Genomic DNA, 24871 nt, shown 5'->3' on the forward strand with positions numbered 1-24871 from the left:
TAAAGATGAGGCTAGAAGTCTGACAGCAACATCATCTTCTGTAATACCATGAATATTGCAGACATTCGCTACCTCTTGGATATGCTCTTGGGGGGAAATAGAAGTTTCACCAGTAAAATCAGGTATGCTTTTTAGTGCAGCTACTGGTATATCATGTCTTTGGGCTAACAACAGAGGACTTCCACCATTAAAGGTGGCAAAAGGATGAACTCTTGGTTGTGCCATATAAACAAGTGTTCTATTGATGAGTGTTGATGGCAATCTAGGCTGAGTTCGAATGATAGGGGGAGTAGAGACAAATCTTACAGGTATATCGACTGTTATTCTACCCCTAACTGGTGATAATGAAGTTCTAGTCCTTCTTCTCCTAGGATTTGAAATAGAAAGCTCTTGATATTGAAGAATGACCAAACAGGTGGGTCCCGACGATACTCCGCATGTATAGTTTGTCAGCCCGGCGTCACGGCGATAAATCAGAAGTAGCCGAGTGTAACTAGGCCGGAGTCTTTGTCAGCACGGCTAACACAGTCAAGGTTTATGATCTCCACCATTGGATCGGCTTGGATCGACGGTAAGCACCATCGCGCTATGGCAGAGTTGCGCGAGAGTTATGACAGCGACATCGCGCCCTGGTGACACATATTAGGTGGGGTCATGTTGCAAGGCGATGCCAGGTGTGCCGAAACGGAGGACAGAAACATGAGGTACGATGATTCTTCACGATCGTCAGATTTGTTTGCATCGACGGTCAGCGCCATCTCGCTATGGTGGAGATGCATGGGTTTTAACATGGCGACATAGCGCCCGTGCGCCACGTGTCCTAGTGGGGCCGCATTTCATGCCGCCAGATGCAATTAGAGTTGGATGACCGAAAAACCAACGAACAGATGCCATGTATCAGCAGGCCCAGCAAATCACAAGACAAGGAGGGCCGCGGAAAGGAGAGTCTGTGACCGTCAGATTGGAAAGAGATCAGCGGCGGGCGCTATCTCGCCATGGAGGAACTGCGCAAATTTTACAATGGCAAGTTAGCACTTGGAGGACACGTGTCCTCATGGGTCTGATTTTTGACATGGCAGTTAGCGAGCGGTTGTGGTTAGATGATCGCCAAGGTGGCGCAGTCAAGTTGAGACCTTTAGGCGCTATGGCACTATCGAGACCTTCGAAGACTTTTTCGATAGCGACATAGCACCCAGTTGCATGGAAAGGGTGGTAACGCCCAGTCAGATGTAAAGAGACTGCCAGGGTGGCGAGATCGAAGGTTTGATTGGTCTGCATGGCCCAGTTGGCTCGTCGAGCCTGTTGACTGATCGATTCGATGGATGCACGAATCATGAATGATGGAAAATTAGAATTTTTGCCACAAATCCGATGGTATGATTGATTGCCACCAACTTGGAATGAATGCTAAGCACAGAATGACACCCCATCCATCCGATCGATCCATCTACCATGTCAGGGAATGTTGCGGCGCCGTTTCTGTCTTCTCCAGGCTCTTTCTCAGAAAGATATGAGATTTCTTGGTATGCAAGCCAGGCTTCAATCAGATCTTCGATTGGATTCTCAGAGTGGAAGTTAATGCCAGTAGGTGAGAAGTGAATGTAATGCAGAAATCTCAGTTATGCCTCAGCTATAAAGGCAATTTTGTGATCTATTCTTGGGGTCGACTCTTCCTGGTTTTCTCTGCTACTGCTTGCAGACTTGCAGTTTAGAATCCTTGTGTCTCTGAGCTACATAGTATCCTGTGTCATTCTCTTCAGTGGTCAATGTGCATGTGCTTCTTTTGCCTCTCATTGATGCATTATTGAGATTATTGGTCCACATATTGTATCTATCTTTGGCCTATTGGATAATATACAAGTGAAATCTCCTTTTCCTAGTGTCATTCAGTTGGTTTTTCTAATCTGTATGTGACTATTGATCGATATAAGTCTGGATGTGTATGACTTTTGTATATTACCCTAGTTTTGTAGTACATATATGGGCAGGAATGAGTCTAAACACTCTGTTTTGGTGCATCACCGCCTTAGATTAGACTAGGTAGATTTTCTTTAATGCTCTCTTTCTCCCTTTCCCTTCTGAGAATAGATAGGTGCGCCCTGATAGTAAGAGGAAGCCGGCCTTCTTCGGAGACTCAACCTCGTAGTTCAAGTCCCACAGCTTGGAGGTTGTTTCCATGTTTCACTAGGTTGTTCTCGCGCTTAGGCCTTGGACAAGGGTGCAAACCTAAGTGACAACAGGAACCAAACTTACAAGAGATGTTCTTTTCTTTTATTACTACCTCTAGTTTCTCTATAGGTTGGTGCATTTGTAGCTTAGAAAGATCATATGAATGATCCTTCTTCGCTATTTTTTAGCGTAAATCAACTGCAACACAGGGCACATTGTTCAATATGCTAAATTGATAGCACTTGTGTGCAATCACACAAATAGAAAATTCAATCAATGGATCCTCAATACCATCATACCATGACCATTCCACTTTTCCTTGGTCAAGTTTTCAGTCACATTTCTTGTTTCACTCCTTGTGCTCTTTGGTCCATCCAAAGTAGGGTACCTAGTTACCCTACAAATGATTTCCTTGTTAATTTTCATTGGCCCACCTTCCAAAAAAAAATTCATGTCATGAACTCGTCTGAGCATGGTCTTGATCTATTTTACCTTAAAAACTTTAGGAAATCCTAGGCCACAAGTAACCCCTTTCTCTCCAATGATCTTATATTTGACCTTTAGGTTTCCATCCACACCTAGCTTCTCAGAAGTTTTCCTTATTTCAAAATCTCCAATTTCTCCAACTTTAAATTAATAACATGATCTTAAATCTTGAACTATCAATAAGCTGGGTGGAATTGATGATAACAACCCAATATCATCAATAATTTTATCAATGTTCACTAAAATTCTAAAGGTGGGTGGGGGAATTTGATCATTCCTAATGATTGTAGCATTGTTATCCTTCACCATTTTACCTAAATATGTCATTTTTCTAAGGTTTTCAACAAAAAATTTCACATATATATTCACTGAATATTTTACCTGGCACTGAGGGTGATGCTTACTTCACTTCACAATTTTACTACTAACGTGTTGAGATTCTTTGCTCTGGTCACTAAAATTGCTTTGATCCCCTTAAAATATTCTCTTGATCTATTTTGTTGCTTGGTGAGTGCAAATGAATCACCAAATTTAATAAATACCTTGAATCTTTCATTTTTAGTTCTGCAATTAATGTCTTCATACTTAGTTGGTTTATGACAACTAGTTTAGTTTTCCCTTTGGCTCAGTCAAGGTTATCCATGTAGTTAGTATGTTATCTTCCTTAATCACTTGGTCTATATATAAGGCTTGGTTAATATATATTGTACCATATACTTAGTTGGTTTATGACAGCTGGTTTAGTTTTCCCTTTAGCTCAGTCAAGGATATCCATGTTAACATCATAATGTTTTTGACACTTGAGTGCCAACACACTTAATCATATTCCATATTGGATGTCGAGTACATCATGCATGCTGAGTGATCTTCATGTGTCGAGTGAAGATTATATGCTGAGTGAAGTTCAAATGCTGAGTGAAGATCAAATATCGAGTGAAGATCAGATACCGAGTGAAGTTCAAATGTCGAGTGAAGATCAGATACCGAGTGAAGATCAGATACTGAGTGAAGATCAGGTGCCGAGTGTTAACAAGTGCCGAGTAACATAAGGTGTCGAGTAATACAATTTTGTTAAGGTGCCAAGCTATCCAGGAAATAGCATGTGCCGAGTATTAGAAATACTTCAGGAGCTGAGTAATTCAGTAAATCAGCATAAAAGTTTGTAATTGCACAAACTATGATGCAAACAGTTTTTACAACCGACATAAGGTAAATCTCGAAGGATTTAATGATGAGATCGAATCTTTTATTTTTCCTATGTAATTTGCATGCAGCCAATAAGAAAAATGCTAAAGGCATGCAACCAATTAGCAAAAGATAAGTATTGAGCAGAAAATGAAGATTGAATATGGATCATAGATCCATACCTAACCCTAAATCTTCAAATGTCTTTATAAGGAAGACAAAACTTCATTGTAAAATGTAAGAGATGAGAGGTATGAGAAGATATACAAGGGTTCGCAAGGAATTCTATTTTCAAAAGTGAGGATTATCAAATCACAAAAGGATCCAGATCAGAGAAAGCAGAACAAGTGCCTGCAATCAGCAATCAAGGATTGTAATCAGTTAGGTTTATTGTACCTAATACTTTCCAGAAATTGTATTAGAATAAAAATCTTATGATGATAGGTTAGCTTAATAGCTATTTCGATAAATCCTTTAACTAGGTGATAAAATCCTTTAACAGGGTAACACTTCATGTTAAGTGTTTAAAAGCCTCTAACTAGGTCACTATTAACACAGTGTAAAGCCTTTAACAAGGTAGGCCTTTAACAGGGCAAACCATCAAAAGTGGCTGAACAATATTGCTACAGTAATTTTTGTGGGTATCATCCCCACCCCAGTTTTACCTTCTTATTCCTAGAGAGTTTCTGGGTTACCAAATCCCAGTGTTAAGTGTTATTGATGCATATGTTTGGTTTCATGATTATTTGATATATTTACATGCATGCAATTTACTTTCAGTTAAAAGTTTTATTGGCTAAAGTATGATACTTATGATTCACCCCCCCCCTCTCATAAGTACTCTTTCTATATTTGAATATTCCAACAATTGGTATCAGAGCTTAATCCAGGTTCTCTTAAGGAAAAGCCTAACAGCTTGGAGGAAAAGATCTAAACATGGAAACCTTCAAACTTGGAAAGATCATTGATAATTTGGTGATAGATGTGCAACTTGCTTTGCATAGCTTGGAGGAATTCAAAAAAAAATTGAGAAGCTCATTAAAAAGGAGGAAGGATCTAGCCATAGCTGAAAATGATATGCACTACAAGGAGATTGATACCACCAACATATTTTCCAGTGGAGACACTAAAGAGTTTGATGCAGCAATAGCAGAACTGATGGAGAAAAATAAAATTCAAACAAATGAGATAAGATCTCTCAAGATGGAACATGAATCATAGGCTATAATGATATGTGAAATTACTGAACAAAAGAAAAGAGTAGTTGATGATAAGGTCATGATGGAAAATGACAAAAGGAATCTTGCAAACAGACTTGAAGAAAAATGTACTGAACTAACAAGGATCTCAAACATGTAGATGGATACACTTGCCCAAATGATGAATCTTCATCATGAACTCAATGTAAAGGATATTGAGATCTCTACCTTGAAGATGAAAAATGAACAAATGCAGAATGAATTGAACAGAGAAAAAGAGGTAGTAGAGAATATCAATAAATCAAGTGAAGCAATCAAGTATTTTGAACAGTTGCTGAAATCACCAAAATTTGCTCATGATACATCAGGACTAGGATACAATAGCACTGAAGTTGGAGAATCTTCAAAGAGTGCTGAACAAAGAAGTGATAAAGGTAAGAATTCAAAACCCACTTGTCATTTTTGTAATAAGAAGGGACATACAGCTAATGTGTACAGGAGTAGAAGATTCAATCAATCAAACATACCAAAAAGTTTCTGTCACAAGTGCAACATGCAAGGACATATGACACAAAATTGCAGATCCAATGTCACAAGGACTCAAAGATTTGATGGACATTGTTATAATTGCAAAAAGCATGGGCATAGGACATTTGAATGCAGATCAAAACCTATGTGGACAGTAAATCAACCAGCAAAGACATCAAACCATGAATTTTGGGATTACAACACCAAGAACAGCTGTCACTATTGTCAAGAATATGGACATATACCACAGAACTGTATAAGAACACATTTCAGAGGAAACTACAAAAGATGGTTGAATCAAACTACATGTTTCAGCTGTTTGAAAATTGGTCATATCAGCAGAAACTGTCCTACAAGATCAAAGGCACCCAAGACTGAAGATTGCAAAAGGAAACAAATAATTGATGTTGAAAAGATAAGAGGGCAAATGAATAAGACTTGGAAAAAGAAGGAAGGGTGCAACACATCAAGTGGAGGGATCACTTCACCCAATGGGTTAAGTGATCATACTTCATCAAACTAAGCACAAGAAGTACATAGGACTGATATACAAAGCTATATCATACATCAGTCCCAAGAAAAAGAAGCTAAGCAAAGTATAAATCCACATGAAACAAGATGTCAAGATAAAAACTAAATGTTGATGCCAAACTACCTTTGGATGTCGAGCTCCCAATAGCGACCGAGCAAATAACTGATGCCAAGTTAGATAACTCCAATAGAAGCTGAGTAAAATGGAAATAATGGAAGTCGAGTTAGGTCAAAATTTCTTTAGAAGCCAAGTTGGTAGTTGAGCATTCAATGCGATAAAATTAGGGTATATTATCACGATTTCAATCAATTTTTTGCATCGCGATCAAGAAGCAAAGGAGAAGAAAGAGAGCTAAGCGACTTCATAGCAAGAATCTAGTATTTTGAGCAAATTGCAACCTCATTCAACATGTTTTTCATCGATCTAAAGGTATTTTCATTTGTGCCGAGCTACACAGTTTTATACCCATTTGTTGTATAAACCCTAGTTCTCAATAATGCCATCAAGTTCAAAGAAAAGCTGAGAAAAAGAGTCATTTGAAGTCTACTTAGTTTCAAATGAAGTGAAGCAACCTGATTTCTGCCCTATTCCTGAAGTTGCCTACAAAAATGACCTAGCCGGAGCTCTCTCTCACATTCCCCCAAAAGTTGTAATGGTTCAAGATGTGAGGAAATGTTACAATTGTAAGATAGGAGCTCTAGGAGACATGGAAATTAGACAAGCTTATGATAAACTATGTGTAGATGGAGTACTGAAAGAAGAATTTAAAATCATTGAAAGGAAGGGTTTGACCCGAGTTTTAAATTTTCTCACCGTATTCAAAACTGAATGGATTAGACTTGTACTAAGCAAAATCCATGGTGGAAACTTGTGGTTAGAAGATATGCCCATCAAATTGATGAAGGAAATTATACATAGAGTAACAGGGTACCCAACCCTAGATCGGTACAAAACCCTAAGAAGTGAATCAAAGGAGGTCATTGAAAGGAATACTGGTGCACAATGGAACAAAAGAGGAATGACAATTCATACCATAAAGGATCCTCTAGTAGAATTTTTTGTTAGAGTCATTGCTCACAAATTCTATCAATCTAGTAGACTCAACAGTGTACCATGCATTGCAGTAGATGTAGGTTACAAATTGGTGAAAAAGGATCATACATATGATCTTGCAGAACTGCAATTGCAACAGATCAATGAAAACCTAGCTACCATAAGAAAAACAAAGGGCACACAATGCAAATTTGGAGCAATCCTAGTTTGCATATTCTTGTATGTATAGAATGAATTTCCTTCTTTTGGTAAAGTAGCATGGAGGAAGGACAAAACCATCATTGCACAAATTAATGAATATATAGAGCAAATGGGAGAAAATTTTGATACCTTGATGACAAGCTATTTTGAGGATTTCAAGAAATCCATGAAGCAAAGGTCAAGGATACTAGCTTCATTAGTATAAAAGCATAAAAATGACATATGTTTCTTAGTTGACATAGATTTTACTTACATCCAAGTAGTAATTCCAAGGGTAAGATGGCTAAGGCCATTTGGATATGAAATCAATATTGATGAAGCATCAGCAGCAATAACTGCATTATTGGCAGAGGAAGCAGATAAAAATGCACCACATTTTGGCACTTATGATGTGGTAAGATCAAAAATAAACATGGAATTAAAAACTGCTTCTACATTGAAGAAGAAAGATAAATTAATCAAGAAGATCAAGAAGTTTGGCAAAGAAATTGAGGCTACGGCAGAAGAAGAAGAAGATGACAGTGAGGATGAAGATGAGCAGGAACAAGGGCCAATAGAACTAACCCAAGGTCTTGGAGAAGATAAGGAGGAAGGCGTAGAGGAAGAAGAAGCCAAGGAAGCACCAACTGAAGCTGAGCCAAAGAAGAGAAAGGCAACAGAACAGCCTTCAGCCAAGCCCAGAACGAAGAAAGTTGCCACTCCATCACCTCAAAAGCCAACAACACAAACATCAACAAGAGCCTCTACTCAAAAGGCTAAAGAGGAAGTTGACAAGAAGAAACAAGTCAAGGAATCTTAGGAAGAGTCGAGGAAAAGAAGAAAGTATGTGGCTCAACCTGACACTGATGACGAAGAACAACCAAAAGAGGTAAGCAATTCATCAGTTGATACCCTATGTAAAAGGATTGCAAGTGGTGACTTGAATAATTTAAATAAAGTTGATTTTAGTAAATTTAATAAAGAAGAACAAAATAAGATAGAAGAAACAGTGTATGGAATGATGGCACAGTTCAAGTACACCCCACTTGAACTAGATGGTCAATTGCGAAAGGAGCTGTCAAAAATTATAGAAGACAGATGGCATTTTTGCTTTAAAATGGAGAAGGAGATGAGGGAATCTACCCTAGCCAGTGTATTGCTGGATTTGACCAGGGAAAAAATTAGCAAAGCAGTCAAAAGGCATAATAATAGGTTTACACCCAAATATAGGGCATTCTTTATACTTCAAAATAGAATGGAAGAGATTGTTCAAAGAACAATGAAATCATGGAAGAATTTGTATAAAAGGATTGAAGACTTTCTTGAGGAAGAATACAAGGAAGAAGCAGCTATACCAATAGAAGAAAGGAGAAAAAGAAAAGAAGAAGAAGAAAAGAAAAGAGAATTAGACAAGAAAGATGAAGAAAAGAAAGATGAAGAGGAGGAAGAGGCACAAAAGTAGGATACAATGGCCACAGCTGAACTAGAGCAGCAACCAGAATAGAGTGTGCAAGACACACAATTGCCACCCCCTAGCTCTCCACAAGCATCCATTCCACCTGCAGATACTATAACAATTACTAATGTTCCTGATACTTCTAGTCAGAATGTCAATCCATTAACTGCAGAAGATCTGAAAAGAATTCTTGACCAATCAACACAACAAGCAATATTATGTACAGAACCAGTATTGGTCAGTATAGATGAGTTACAGAAACTAGTAGAAAGTACAGTTAAAGATAAGGTGAATACACAAGAACCACCTTCTATCACAACTACTATTAGTCAATTTGAAATACCAACTAGTATAATTGATGCTGCAAGACAAAAGCAAAGTGCAGTTGTAGAACAAGGAAAGGAACAAACAGGGTAGACCATTACATCTGATCCTACAGCACAAATACAAGGTGCACTTCCACAGATAACAATAATTGATCATGGTAAACAGAAAGAGGAGGAAATAGTAAAAACCCCTAAAGAACAGGAGGCAATTCAAACATTAATAAATTTTCCTACCTCGGGAACTCCTTCACACCAGCCATTACAGATTTCAGTACCATCATCCAGTACTGCCAGAGTTGCAAGGGTACTTCACTATGGAGACCCTGAATTATATGAAGAGATAGTCATACCGAGCTATGACTCAAAATACTCAGGAAAGAGTATAAAAATAAGCAAACACTTTATGAGATCAAGGACATCTTTATGGATGCCTTTAGTTTGCAATCACTGGATGAGTCGAAGCATATCACAGAGCAACTAATAGATATTGTTGACTAGGTGACAAATGAAGACCTAGAAACCAATACAAAACTTATGGAATGGCCAGAAAGAAATTTTCAAGGGAAGGTGAATGATAAAATATCAAGACAAATCGCACTTTCACAAGTAGAATTGGCAAAGCTTATTGATAAGGTGAAGAAAGTACTTGAGAATATATTCTCACTGTATAAAAAGTTGTATGATTTTTCATACTTCACACAAGAAACTAGCCAAAAGATACTGAGCTTGGAAAGAAATTTAAACATTTCAAGCATGGAACTACTGAGTGATCCAGCTCAAAGTGAGAAGCATTTTGCTCAATCGCTTCACACTCACAAAGAAATAGTTGTCTTAACAGCAGATGAGGCCAATATTAAGGCCAAAGTAATACAGTTCCAGTCCTCCATTACCCCACATTTAGAGATACTCCATAAAGAGCAAGTATATGCTAAAAATGCACTCAAAAAAGATCCAAATATTTCTACATTAGATGGACTTATTCAACTTGTTCTTGAGACTTCTATCCAGCATAAGTCATTAGAAATCGCTTTGAACAATTGGGATGCAGCTCTCAGAATGATTATGGAGGTAAATAGCACATTTTTGGCTAAATATGGTCTTAACCCTTAAACACTCTTTGACATAAGTGTCAAAAAGGGGGAGATATAGATTGTAAAGGGGGATTTATACAGATTAATAAGGGGAGAATAGATACAAAGGAGGAGTATTGATATACAAATAATATACAGATAAGGCACAATCAACTCAGGGGGAGTTACAAAATTTTTGAGGTATATATTGTAAGATTGTAAGTCATGAATTTTGATCCAAGTTTTCAATATGTACATACCAATCAGATTAGTAAATGTACTTATAAGGTCAGTTAAGTGTTTTTGTCACTCATGTCAAAGGGGGAGATTGTTAACATCATAATGTTTTTGACACTTGAGTGCCAACACACTTAATCATATTCCATATAGGATGCCGAGTACATCATGCATGCCGAGTGATCTTCATGTGCCGAGTGAAGATTAGATGTTGGGTGAAGTTCAGATGCCGAGTGAAGATCAGATACCGAGTGAAGATAAGATACCGAGTGAAGTTCAGATGTCGAGTGAAGATCAGATACTAAGTGAAGATCAGATACCGAGTGAAGATCAGATACCGAGTGAACATCAGGTGCCGAGTGTTAACAAGTGCCGAGTAACATAAGGTGCCAAGTAATACAATTTTGTTAAGGTGTCGAGCTATCTAGGAAATAGCATGTGCCGAGTATTAGAAATACTTTAGGAGCTAAGTAATTTAGTAGATCAGCATAAAAGTTTGTAATTGCACAAACTATGATGCAAACAATTTTTACAGCCAACATAAGGTAAATCTCGAAGGATTTAATGATGTGATCGAATCTTTTATTTTTCCTATGTAATTTGCATGCAGCCAATAAGAAAAATGCTAAAGGCATGCAACCAATCAGCAAAAGATAAGTATTGAGCGGAAAATGAAGATTGAATATGGATCGTAGATCCATACCTAACCCTAAATATTCAAATGTCTTTATAAGGAAGATGAAACTTCATTGTAAAATGTAAGAGATGAGAGGTATGAGAAGATATACAAGGGTTCACAAGGAATTCTATTTTCAGAAGTGAGGATTATCAAATCACAAAAGGATCCAGATCAGAGAAAGCAGAACAAGTGCCTGCAATCAGCAATCAAGGATTGTAATCAGTTAGGTTTATTGTACCTAATACTTTCCAGCAATTTTATTAGAATAAAAATCTTATGGTGATAGGTTAGCTTAATAGCTATTTCGATAAATCCTTTAACTAGGTGCTAAAATCCTTTAACAGGGTAACACTTCATGTTAAGTGTTTAAAAGCCTCTAACCAGGTCACTATTGACACAGTGTAAAGCCTTTAATAGGGCAGGCCTTTAACAGGGCAAACCATCAGAAGTGGTTGAACAATATTGCTGTAGTAATTTTTGTGGGTATCATCCCCACCCCAGTTTTACCTTCTTATTCCTAGAGGGTTTTTGGGTTACCAAATTTCAATGTTAAGTGTTATTGATGCATATGTTTGGTTTCATGATTATTTGATATATTTACATGCATGCAATTTACTTTTAGTTAAAAAATTTATTGGCTAAAGTATGATACTTATGATTCACACCACCCCCCCTCTCATAAGTACTCTTTCCATATTTTAATATTCCAACAATCCATGTAGTTAGTATGTTATCTTCCTTAATCACTTGGTCTATATTATAAGGCTTGGTTAATATATATTGTACCATTGATGCTTTGTACTTTATGATTTTCAATTTCTAACATTTTATTATGCATCTTTCCTTATGTAGATATGACTTTTCATCACTTATATGCTAGGAACTAATGTAAAATAAACCTTTGAGTATATATTTCCTACATACCTTATTTTCTTTAGTGAGATATGGTGTGATCACTTGATCCATCAAATTGGGTATCATAGTTTCCTCTACTCTACTGCTTTGAGCTCTTACTATCTCTATCTATGTTTTCTTTCCTTTAGGTTTGTCATTTCCATTGCTTGGTGTTGGTGTTCTATTTTTTCAATTCTTACTTATGTGTCCAACTTTGAGACAATTGAAACAAATTATCTCTTCATTTAACCATTTATTTAATTTCTTCTTAGTGTTTTGATGCAATTCTCTAGAATGTGTCCACACTCTCCACAATAGTGACAACTATACCATATATTGTAATCCCAATTATAGGAATTGCCTTTCCATTTTGTATGAGTTTGTTTTTTAGATGACCAATATGAATTCTTCTTAAGTTCACACTCATCAGATCTATGCTCATACTTTTGACAATTGTAACAATGACCATGGAATTTTGATGTCTTCCTAATTGATTCATTGTCTTTTGATCTACATTCATGTTCTTGATGTCCTACTTTCTTGATATTAAAAAAATTACCACTTGGTTTAGGTTTTGGAATTTTCTTACCAATTTTGCTTCTAAAAATGTTGGTTGTATGACCAATTTTCCCACAATAATGACATGCAGGTTTTTCTTTTTCTTTTTCATTCCTTTGCTCTCCACTTTTGGATGATTCTCCTTCTTCATTTGATGAAGATTTCTTGTTGTATCTAAATCTAGAGTTGTGTTTTCTCTTGGTGACTTCATCATGCCTTCAAAGTGCTTAATTTCTTCATTTGGTTTGTTCATTATCACCATGAGTTCCTTTTCATGCCTTAACTCACTTTTCAATTGCTCATTCTATAGCTTTAGATTTGTGCTCTCCACATCTTTTTTATTTCCTTCTTAATTTTTGATTACTAACTGATTTATCAAGTCTAGCTAATTGTTTGTAAGCTTATGTACTTCAAATGACCTCTCTTCAATTCTACTAGCCATCTGCATTTTGTCTTCTTTAGCCATGAACTTTCCTTCCATTTCTTTCTTCTTCTTTTCAATTGCTTCACAAGGTGTAGCTGCTTGAATTACTCATTTTGTCTTTAGATCTTTTACTTCTTTTACTAGGGCAATATTCTTCTCTAGAAATTATGTCATTGATTCATCATTGTTACTAGTCTTTCCGCTATCTAAAAATCCTTCAATGTCAACTTCTATGTATTGAGTGGCATTTAGCTAAATAGATGACTCTCTCCTTCTCTCTACATTTTTCCTTAACTCCTCTTTTGTTGCTTCTAATTATTGCAATACAATCTAGATGTGAATCATCTGATTCTCAATGATTTTCCCATCTTATATGACTTCCATCTCAAACATTTGATCCTCTCAAGTTGTTAGGATTTCTGACAAGAGAACTGAGCTCTAATACCAAGTTTTGGAATAAGTATATGGGAAACAAGATACTAAGAGGGGGGAGGTTGAATCAGGATCTTAAACTTTTGACTCCAAAACATATTTCATTCATTCATACCTACTTCATCTCACTGATCTATCATTAAAACTAAAATGTTGAAACATAAATGAAATACATCACAACCATAAAGAGTTGAACACATAGCATAATCATTTGGTTACCCATAAACACTTTAAGATGAAGGTAAAACTAGGGTAGGGATGAAATCCACAAATCTTCATTGTTGCAACAATAAAGTTAACCTTTTAGGGTTACAATGTTTGATCATAAACTATGATCTACCTTGTGAGGGGTCTGACCTATTAAAAGCTTAAGAGACTATTAGGTCTCACCATGTTAAAGGATTTAACACTCATAATTAAGGACTCTAGTAGGAGGTTTACATAGGCCTATTAGGACCACTCTGCTAAGAGATTTACCCTGTCTCAATTTTTACCCTATCTTAATTACAAAATAGTTGATTTAGTACCTAACCCTCAATTTTTTCTACAAGATAATCTTGGGTCTCGTCTTTCCTGTATCACTTATCTAATTCTCCTAATTTGATAACTCTATTCAATCCTTCACTACTCTAATTTCTCTTTGTCTGATTTTCTCTCAGACTTCACCTTTGCTCCTTCACATGCACATAAGGATAATTGTCCTTATCTCTTCTTCCTTCTTCATATGCTTGCAATCATAATCTCTTCTCCTTATGATTCTAGTGTTAGAATCCTCCTTATATAGATTTTTTATGAAGTTTCTAGATCTTGATCGACAACTTACACTTCACCATATTTTGTTGTTTACATCCCATTTTTTTACTGGTTGAATCGCACACCTTGGGATCATTAGCTTCGTCAATCATGTGTGATCAACATCTTAGCTAGATCTTCAAATATTAACTGTCATAAAAAATTCAGCCAAAATGGTTTACATATGATTTTGTGCCATTTCAAACTCTAATATCAAAACTGAACTACTCGACCCTTGAATTCTATGATGCTTCATCATGCATAACCCTTTGTGATGTTACTTGGCTTCTATATAACTATTTTCTCGGCCCTTGATAACATGTCAACATACTCGACCTCTATTATATTTCTTAGCTCATTTATCTACTCAATCACTACTGAATACTTGACAACCACTATTCTTCTTAGTATAAGCATCGTATGTTTGGCCTTTACTAGATGACTTGATTGTGGTGATGACTTTGTAATGTTTCCTAGTAAATGACTAAGTGTTTGGACACTAATCAGAAACATAGGCTTAGATTTCAGCACTACCTTTAAAAGTGCATGATTTCGTATTTTACACTATATGTATTTTGGTTTACTCTTACAAGTATGGACTGGTATGTTATAATTAAATGCATTTTTTGGTTTCTTTATATGTGAAGTGAAATAATTAAACCTAAAAATATGTTGCATATGGTCTTGTGTTCTCTATGGTTTCCTTGATTTATGCATAGCTTTTGTGTGCATCTCTAAATGGAGAGTGTTGGATGGTTTTAAGTTGAGTTTATTCCACATGTTTCCATCTAGTCTCTCTATTCTCCCTAAATCAAGTGTTATTAGAGAGAGTTCTTTCTTGAGGATTGGGTCATGGATACTCTTATTGAATTTGGTTATAGGGTGGTGGATTTGAAACTCGCCTATAACTTGCAGAAGGTTATGATCTTGTAAAAACTATTTTCAAGATGGTTTGTGGTAGAGAAAATATTAATAATATTATTATGGACATGTTGAGGAAGATTACATAGAGGCTTAAATTCATGAAGAGAGTGCAAAGAAGATGTGCACATCTTGAAGATGTTAGTGATGATGAAGAGGTAGCATTAAATCCTAACCCTGAACCTGAGGTTGAAAAAATATGAGAAAGGCTCCTAGGAGTTTTTTCTAGGGTGAATGCTAGACTTGTTGTTAAAGTCACTTTCTATGATGGAAGACTTAAGATTAATTCTATATTAGATTAGATCACTAAGATGGATAAATACTTTGAGTATGAAAGTACTCTAGTTAATTTTCAAATTGAGAGCCAGAAAAGGGGAAAAGAAAAGATCAAGACATAGGAAAATATGATTGGAAAGATGAAAAATAAGTTTCTTCTTTTTAATTACCAAGTTAACTTGTTGAGGAAAATGAAAAATTTGAGGTAAAAGGACATGAGTGTGAAGGAATATACTAAGGAATTCTATAGATTAGATATCAGATCTGGACACATGGGTGATGAAGTCGATAAAGTGGCTAGATACCTGAATGGTTTGAGGACATCAACGCAAGATGAGATCAGCTAGGTTAAGATGAAAAGTGTAGAAGAAGTCTATTAGTACACTTTGAAGGTTGAAGAAATATTAGTGAAGGGACATGATTAGAGACAAAGAGAAAGAGGTGGAAGATTTTAGAGAAGTGGAGGTGGAACATATAGTGAAAATAGAAGATCTGACAGTGCAATACGATAAAGAATAATTAGAATGGAAGGAAGAACCTACAGTAAAAGAGGTAATTACACTATAGGTAGTTATATTGGTTACACTAGGAATAATAATGGTTGAAAAAGAGAAGATAGATTTTGGTTTAAGGGAACTTGTTATAGATGTCGAGAAGAAGGATATGGAGATTTTGGATATACTAACTCTGGAAAGAAAATTAGAGGTAATAATAGAATTATTTTGGCTTGTGAGGAAACACCTAATGAGCTTTAAAATGGTAAGAACCTAATGTTGAGAATGATCTTGTGGAACAAAGAAGTTGATGGGGAACCATTTTTGAGAATATGTTTGTTCAAAACTAGATGTAGGATAGCTATAAAATGTTGCAAGGTAATCATTGATAGTGGAAGTTCTAATAACTTGGCATCAAAGGAGTTGGTTAACAATTTGCAGCTATAGATATTGATATATCCTAAGCCTTATCATGTTTCTTGGATCCAGAAAGAGCATAAATTGCTTGTAAGTGATAAATGCCTTGTTAAATGTAAAAATTGGGAATTATCACGATGAAGTCTTGTGCAATATTATGCCTATGAATTGTTGTTATATTATTTTGGGAAGACCTTAGCAATATGATAGATAAGCTTTTCATGATGGTATATTAAATCAGTATACTATTTGGGTAGATAGAAGAAAACAAATATTGTTTCCTTTGGTAGAGAAACCTAAAGAGAATCACTATACCACAGTCAAAGTGTGTTTGGTTGAAGGTAATCAATTTTCTATAGCTATGAAGGAACAAAATGTTTATTTTGCTTTGATTCCTAGAAAGGATGAGAAACAAGATGAGTTAGATCATGCACTTGAGATTAAATCTTTGTTAGCAACATTTCAAAATATTATTTCTAATAATGTATCTGATGGTTTATCACCTGTGAGAAGCATAAGTCATTGTATGGATTTGATACTTGGAGTTAGTTTTCCTAATAAAGCAGCGCATAAGTTAACACCTAATGAAAAGGCTGAATTGAATAGACAAGTGCAAGAATTACTCAAGAAGAGTCTAATTAGAGAATGTTTGAGTCCTTGTGTAATACCTATTATGTTAACACCTAAAAAGAATGCAAAATGAAGAATTTGCACTGATTCTAGAGCTATAAACAAGATAATAGTGAAATATAGATTTCCTTTGCCAAAAATGGATGACATAATGGATAGTTTGAGTGGAGCAAAGTATTTTACCAAGATTGATTTCAAAAGTGGCTATCATCATATCAAAATTAGAGAATGAGATGAATGGAAAATTGTTCTTAAGACTAATGAGGGTTTTTGTAAATGGTTTGTTATGCCTTTTGGTCTAACTAATGCACCTAGTACCTTTATAAGGTTGATGGATGAGGTTTTGAAGAGATTTTTAGGTAAAAACTTTATTGTGTATCTTGATGACATTTTGATGTTCAATAAGACTAAAAGAGAACATCTTGAGCATTTCAAACAAGTGTTTCAAAGATTGAATGAGGAGAAATTGTTGATTAACCTAAGGAAATGTACATTTATGAAGGGAGAAATTGTGTATCTTAGGTTTTTTCATTTCAATTGATGATTTGAATGTGGATACTGAAAAGCTGAAAGTTATTCTTGATTGGTCTATACTTGAGAATGTTGGAGAGATAAGACCATTTCATGAATTGGCAAGTTTTTATAGGTAGTTCATCAGAAATTCAAGATATATTTGTAATGTTATTACTGAAACTATGAGAGGATATAAAAAGGATTTCAAGAAAACACATGGAGCACAAAAGAGTTTTCAAACATTGAAATAGAAGATTGTATAATTGCCTACACTTGTGTTGCTTTGTTTTAGTATGATTTTTTGAGTTGTCTATGATGCTGGTGGAAGTGTTATAGGATTTGTTTTGAGTCAAGAAGGAAGACTTGTAGCTTTCTTTAGTGAGAAATTGAATGATGCTAAGACAAAATATTCAGATTATGATCAAGGATTCTATGCTATTGTTCAATCTTTGAAGAAATGAAGACATTATTTGATGCCTAAAGATTTTATGTTGTATACTGACCATAAAGGTTTGCAGTATTATGGAAGTCAAAATAAGTTGAATGAGAGACATGTGTAGCGGGTTGAGTTATTTGCAAAACTTATCCTTTTCATTGAAATACTTGAAGATATCCATAATTTTAGATATAAGTGAAATATCCATGTCTTCTAACAATCCAACTTCAAAAGCATTTTCATTGTCAAATTTCTATAGAATTTTAGAAGGAACAAACTTCTTCATCTTCATCTTGCTATAGGTACCAATTGGAAATATGTTATTCATAACCTCATCACCAACTTCAAAAAATTATGTCTCCTCCTCTTGTTAGCTCTTTATTTGTATTCACATTGTTGTCTTCTAAGAATATTTTAACTTCCTCATGTAAAGTCTTTATGAAATCTACCAATTCTTCAGCTTTAACACTTCTCTTTGTCTCAAAGTTTAGATCTCTCAATTCAATATTTCCTTTAGGATTCATTCTAGTAACAATCTCAAAATGTGTCTTCTTAGTACTCCTATTTATAGAATGACTGTATGTGAACTCTACTTGTGTCAAAATCAAATCCAAATTAGTAGGCTTATCTCCAACCAAACATCTCAACAAGTTGCCCAAACTTCTATTCACAACTTCATTTCGTCCATTTGTTTATGGATGAAATGTAGAACTAAACTTTAGCTCTATATTCAAATTCTTCCAAAGTGTCCTGCATAAATAACTAGTAAACTTAGTATCTCTATCTAAAATAATAGTTTTAGGTAATCCATTAAATCTTATGACTTCCTTAAAGAATAATTCAGTCACATGTACAACATCAGATGTCTTCCTACAAGGTATGAAATGATCCATCTTTGACAATTTGTCTAACACTGCCAAAATGTAATCATTACATCTCTAAGTTCTAGATAAACCAAGAAAAAAATCCATGCTGATATCTTCTCAAGGCTTATCAAGTACAAACAATGGTGAATAAAATCACAAATTCTTACTAGTTCCTTTTTTCTATTTATCAAATTCTATAACTTCTTACCATCATCTGCACATCATTATAAATATGTGGCAAAAAGTACATATCTAAAATCAACTTCACTATCTTATCATCCCCAAAATGTCTAGCAAGTCCAACACTATGCTTTACCTTCACGATGTTCTCTATCATAAATCCTCTAGGTATATACAATTGAATTCCTTTAAACAACATATCTTCTTTGATGAAATAATCAATCCACTTATCTGTCACCATCATTTCTTTACAAGGTTTTTAAGATTCTACAAAATTAGGACTAGTTTCACACAAATACTTCAAATCATTAAACCCAAGTACCTAAACTCTCATTTTTGTCAAAAAATTCCTTCTTCTCAAAGTAATAGCAACCTTGCTTAACTGCCCACTCTTATGTTTCAATGAAAAGGAAAAGTTTTGCAAAAAACTCAACCCACTACACATGTCTCTCATTCAACTTATTTTGACTTCCATAATACTGCAAACCTTTATGGTCAGTATACAACATAAAATCTTTAGGCATCAAATAATGTCTTCATTTCTTCAAAGATTGAACAATAGCATAGAATCCTTGATCATAATCTGAATATTTTGTCTTAGCATCATTCAATCTCTCACTAAAGAAAGCTACAAGTCTTCCTTCTTGACTCAAAACAAATCCTATAACACTTCCACCAGCATCATAGACAACTCAAAAAACCATACTAAAATCAAGCAACACAAGTGTAGGCAATTATATAATCTCCTATAAAAACATGCCAATTCATGAAATGGTCTTACCTATCCAACATTCTCAAGTATAGACCAATAAAGAATAACTTTCACCTTTTTAGTATCCGTCTTCAAATCATCAATTGAAATGAAAAAACTAAGATACACGATTTTTCAATTCATAAATGTACATTTCCTTAGGTTAATCAACAATTTCTCCTCATTCAATCTCTGCAACACTTGTTTGAAATGCTCAAGATGTTCTCTTTTAGTCTTATTGAATATCAAAATGTCATCAAGATACACAATAAATTTTTAACCTAAAAATCTCTTCAAAACCTCATCCATCAACCTTATAAAGGTACTAGGTGCATTAGTTAGACCAAAAGGCATAACAAACCATTTACAAAAACCCTCATTAGTCTTAAGAACAATTTTCCATTCATCTCATTCTCTAATTTTGATCTAATGATAGCCACTTTTGAAATCAATCTTGGTAAAATACTTTGCTCCACTCAAACTATTTCACTATTATCTTGTTTATAGCTCTAGAATCATTGCAAATTCTCCATTCTCCATTATTTTTAGGTGTTAACATAGTAGGTATTACACAAGGACTCAAATATTCTCTAATTAGACTCTTCTCAAGTAATTCTTGCACTTGTCGATTCAATTCAACCTTTTCATCAGGTGTTAACCTATGCACTGCTTTATTAGGAAAACTAGCTCCATACAAGAACTTATGCTTCTCATAGGTGATAAACCATCAAATACATTATTAGAAATAATATTTTGAAATGTTGCTAACAAAGATTCAATCTCAAGTGCATGATCTAACTCATCTTGTTTCTCATCCTTTCTAGGAATCAAAGAAAAATAAACATTTTGTTCGATCATAGCTATAGAAAATTGATTACCTTCAACCAAACACACTTTGACTGTGGTATAGTGATTCTCTTTAGATTTCTCTACCAAAGGAAACAATATTTGTTTTCTTCTATCTACCCAAATAGTGTACTGATTTAATATACCATCATGAAAATCTTATCTATCATATTGCTAAGGTCTTCCCAAAAGAATATAACAACAATTCATAGGCATAATATTGCACAAGACTTCATCGTGATAATTCCCAATTTTTAAATTTAACAAGGCATTTATCACTTACAAACAATTTATGCTCTTTCTGGATCCAAGAAACATGATAAGGCTTAGGATATATCAATCTCTATAGCTATAAATTGTTAACCAACTCCTTTGACACCAAGTTATCAGAGCTTCCACTATTAATGATTACCTTGCAACATTTTATACCTATCCTACATCTGGTTTTGAACAAACATATTCTCAAAAAAGGTACCCCATCAACTTCTTCATTCCACAAGATCATTCTCAACATTAGGTTCTTACCATTTTCAAGTTCATTAGGTGTTTCCTCACAAGCCAAAATAATTCTATTATTACCTCTAATCTTCTTTCCAGAGTTAGTATATCCAAAATCTCCATATCCTTCTTCTCCACATCTATAACAAGTTCCCTTAAACCAAAATCTATCTTCTCTTTTTCAACCATTATTATTCCTAGTGTAACCAATATAACTACCTATAGTGTAATTACCTCTTTTACTAGTAGGTTCTTCCTTCCATTCTAATTATTCTTTATCGTATTGCACTGTCAGATCTTCTATTTTCACTATATGTTCCACCTCCACTTCTCTAAAATCTTCCACCTCTTTCTCTTCGTCTCTGATCATGTCTCTTCACTAATATCTCCTCAACCTTCAAAGTGTACTGATATAATTTTTCTACACTTTTCATCTTAACCTAGCTGATCTCATCTTGCATTGATGTCCTCAAACCATTCAGGTATCTAGCCACTTTATCGACTTCATGACCCATGTGTCCAAATCTAATATCTAATTTGTAGAATTCCTTAGTATATTCCTTCACACTCATGTCCTTTTGCCTCAAATTTTTCATTTTCCTCAACAAGTTAACTTGGTAATTAAGAAGGAGAAACTTATTTTTCATCTTTCCAATCATATTTTCCTATGTCTTGATCTTTTCTTTTCCCCTTTTCTGGCTCTATATTTGAAAATTATCTAGAGTACTTTCATACTCAAAGTATTTATCCATCTTAGTGATCTAATCTAATATAGAATTAATCTTAAGTCTTCCATCATAGAGAGTGACTTTAACAACAAGTCTAGCATTCACCCTAGAAAAAACTCCCAGGAGCCTTTCTCGTATTTTTTCAACCTCAGGTTCAGGGTTAGGATTTAATGCTACCTCTTCATCATCACTAACATCTTCAAGATGTGCACCTCCTCTTTGCACTATCTCCATGAATTTAAGCCTCTATGTAATCTTCCTCAACATGTCCATAATAATATTATTAATATTTTCTCTACCAAAAACCATCTTGAAAATAGTTTTTGCAAGATCATAACCTTCTGCAAGTTATAGGTCAGTTTCAAATCCACCACCCTATAACCAAATTCAACAAGAGTATCCATGACCCAATCCTCAAGAAAGAACTCTCTCTAATAACACTTGATGTAGGGAGAATAGAGAGACTAGATGGAAACATGTGGAATAAACTCAACTTAAAACCATCCAACACTCTCCACTTAGAGATGCACACAAAAGCTATGCATAAATCAAGGAAATCATAGAGAACACAAGACCATATGCAACATATTTGCAGGTTTAATTATTTCACTTCGCATATAAAGAAACCACAACATGTATTTAATTACAACATATCAGTCCATACTTGGAAGAGTAAACCAAAATACACATAGAGGAAAATATGAAATCATGCACTTTTAAAGGTAGTGCTGAAATATAAGCCTATGTTTCTGATTAGTGTCCAAACACTTAGTCATTTACTAGGAAACATTACAAGGTCATCACCACAACTGAGTCATCTAGTAAAGGCCGAACATACGATGCTTATACTAATAAGGATAGTGGTTGTCCAGTATTCATTATTGATTGAGTAGATAAATGAACTAAGAAATATAGTAGAGTTCGAGTATGTTGACAAGTTATCAAGAGCTGAGAAAATAGTTATATAGAAGTCAAGTAACATCACAAAGGGTTATGCATGACGAAGCATCATAGAACTCAAGGGTTGAGTAGTTCAGTTTTGATAGGAGAGTTTGAAATTGCACAAAATCATATGTAACCCATTTTGGTTGAATTTTCTATGACATTTAATATTTGAAGATCCAGCTAAGATGTTGATCACACATATTGAAGAAGCTAATAATCCCAAGGTGTGTGATTCAACCAATAAAAAAATGGGATGTAAACAACAAAATATGGTGAAGTGTAAGTTGTCAATCAAGATCTAGAACCTTCATAAAACATCTATTTAAGGAGGATTATAACACTAGAATCATAAGGAGAAGAGAGTATGATTGCAAGCACATGAAGAAGGAAAAAGAGATAAGGACAATTATCCTTATGTGCATGTGAAGGAGCAAAGGTGAAGTCTGAGAGAAAATCAAACAAAGAGAAATTAGAGTAGTGAAGGATTGAATAGAGTTATCAAATTAGGAGAATTAGATAAGTGATACAGGAAAGACGAGACCCAAGATTATCTTGTAGAAAAAATTGAGGGTTAGGTACTAAATCAACTATTTTGTAATTAAGATAGGGTAAAAATTGAGACAGGGTAAATCTCTTAGCAGAGTGGTCCTAATAGGCCTATGTAAACCTACTACTAGAGTCCTTACTTAAGTGTGAGTGTTAAATCCTTTAATATGGTGACACCTAATAGTCTCTTAAGCTTTTAATAGGGCAGACCCCTCACAGGGTAGATCATAGTTTATGATCAAACATTGTAACCCTAAAAGGTTAACTTTATTGTTGCAACAATGAAGATTTGTGGATTTCATTCCTACCCTAGTTTCACCTTCATCTTGAAGTGTTTATGGGTAACCAAATGATTATGTTATTTGTTCAACTCTTTATGGATGTGATGTAATTCATTTATGTTTCAACATTTTAGTTTTAATGATAAATCAGTGAGATGAAGTAGGTATGAATGAATGAAATTTGCTTTGGAGTCAAAAGTTTAAGATCTTGATTCAACCTCCCCCCTCTTAGTATCTTGTTTCCCATATACTTATTCCAACAATTGGTATTAGAGCTCAGTTCTCTTATCAGATATCCTAACAACTTGAGAGGATCAAATCTTTGAGATGAAAGTCGTATAAGAATGGAAAATCATTGAGAATTAGATTATTGAAATTTAGATTGTATTGCAATAATTAGAAGCAACAAAAGAGGAGTTAAGGAAAAATGTAGAGAGAAGGAGAGAGTCATCTATTCAGCTAAATGACACTCAATACATAGAAGTTGACATTGAAGGATTACTAGATAGTGGAAAGACTAGTAATAATGATGAATCAATGACATAATTGCTAGAGAAGAATATTGTCCTAGTAAAAGAAGTAAAAGATCTAAAGACAAAATGAGAAATTCAAGCAGCTACACCTTGTGAAGCAATTGAAAAGAAGGAGAAAGAAATGGAAGGAAAGATCATGGCTAAAGGAAACAAAATACAGATGGTTAGTAGACTTGAAGAGAGATCATTTGAAGTACATAAGCTTACAAACAATTAGCTAGACTTGATAAATCAGTTAGTAATCGAAATTTAAGAAGGAAATAGAAAAGATGTGGAGAGCACAAATCTAAAGCTATAGAATGAGCAATTGAAAAGTGAGTTAAGGCATGAAAAGGAACTCAAGGAGATAATGAACAAACTAAATGAAGAAATTAAGCACTTTGAAGGCATGATGAAGTCACCAAGAGAAAACGCACCTCTAGACTTAGATACAACAAGAAATCTTCATCAAATGAAGAAGGAGAATCATCCAAAAGTGGAGAGCAAAGGAATGAAAAAGCAAAAGAAAAACCTACATGTCATTACTGTGGGAAAATTGGTCATACAACCAACATTTTCAAAAGCAAAATTGGTAAGCAAATTCCAAAACCTAAACCAAGTGGTAATTTTTTAATATCAAGAAAGTAGGACATCAAGAACATGAATGTAGATCAAAGGACACTGACTCAATCAAGAAGACATCAAAATTCCAATGTCATTGTTACAATTGTCAAAAGTATGAGCATAGATCTGATGAGTGTGAACTTAAGAAGAATTCACATTGGTCACCTAAAAAAAAAACTCATACAACATGGAAAGGAAATTCCTATA

General features: G+C 34.7%; 1 pseudogene; it reads left to right on the top strand.

Annotated features, from left to right (window-relative positions):
- Positions 1–892: 892 nt before the first annotated feature.
- The window catches only part of LOC149577008 (glucan endo-1,3-beta-glucosidase-like), a 33107-nt pseudogene continuing 9128 nt past the window's right edge, over positions 893–24871 (top strand).

Source organism: Cupressus sempervirens, chromosome 1 (assembly GCF_028749045.1).
Source record: "Cupressus sempervirens isolate cs-2001-9-10 chromosome 1, ASM2874904v1, whole genome shotgun sequence".
NCBI classification, from domain to species: domain Eukaryota; kingdom Viridiplantae; phylum Streptophyta; class Pinopsida; order Cupressales; family Cupressaceae; genus Cupressus; species Cupressus sempervirens.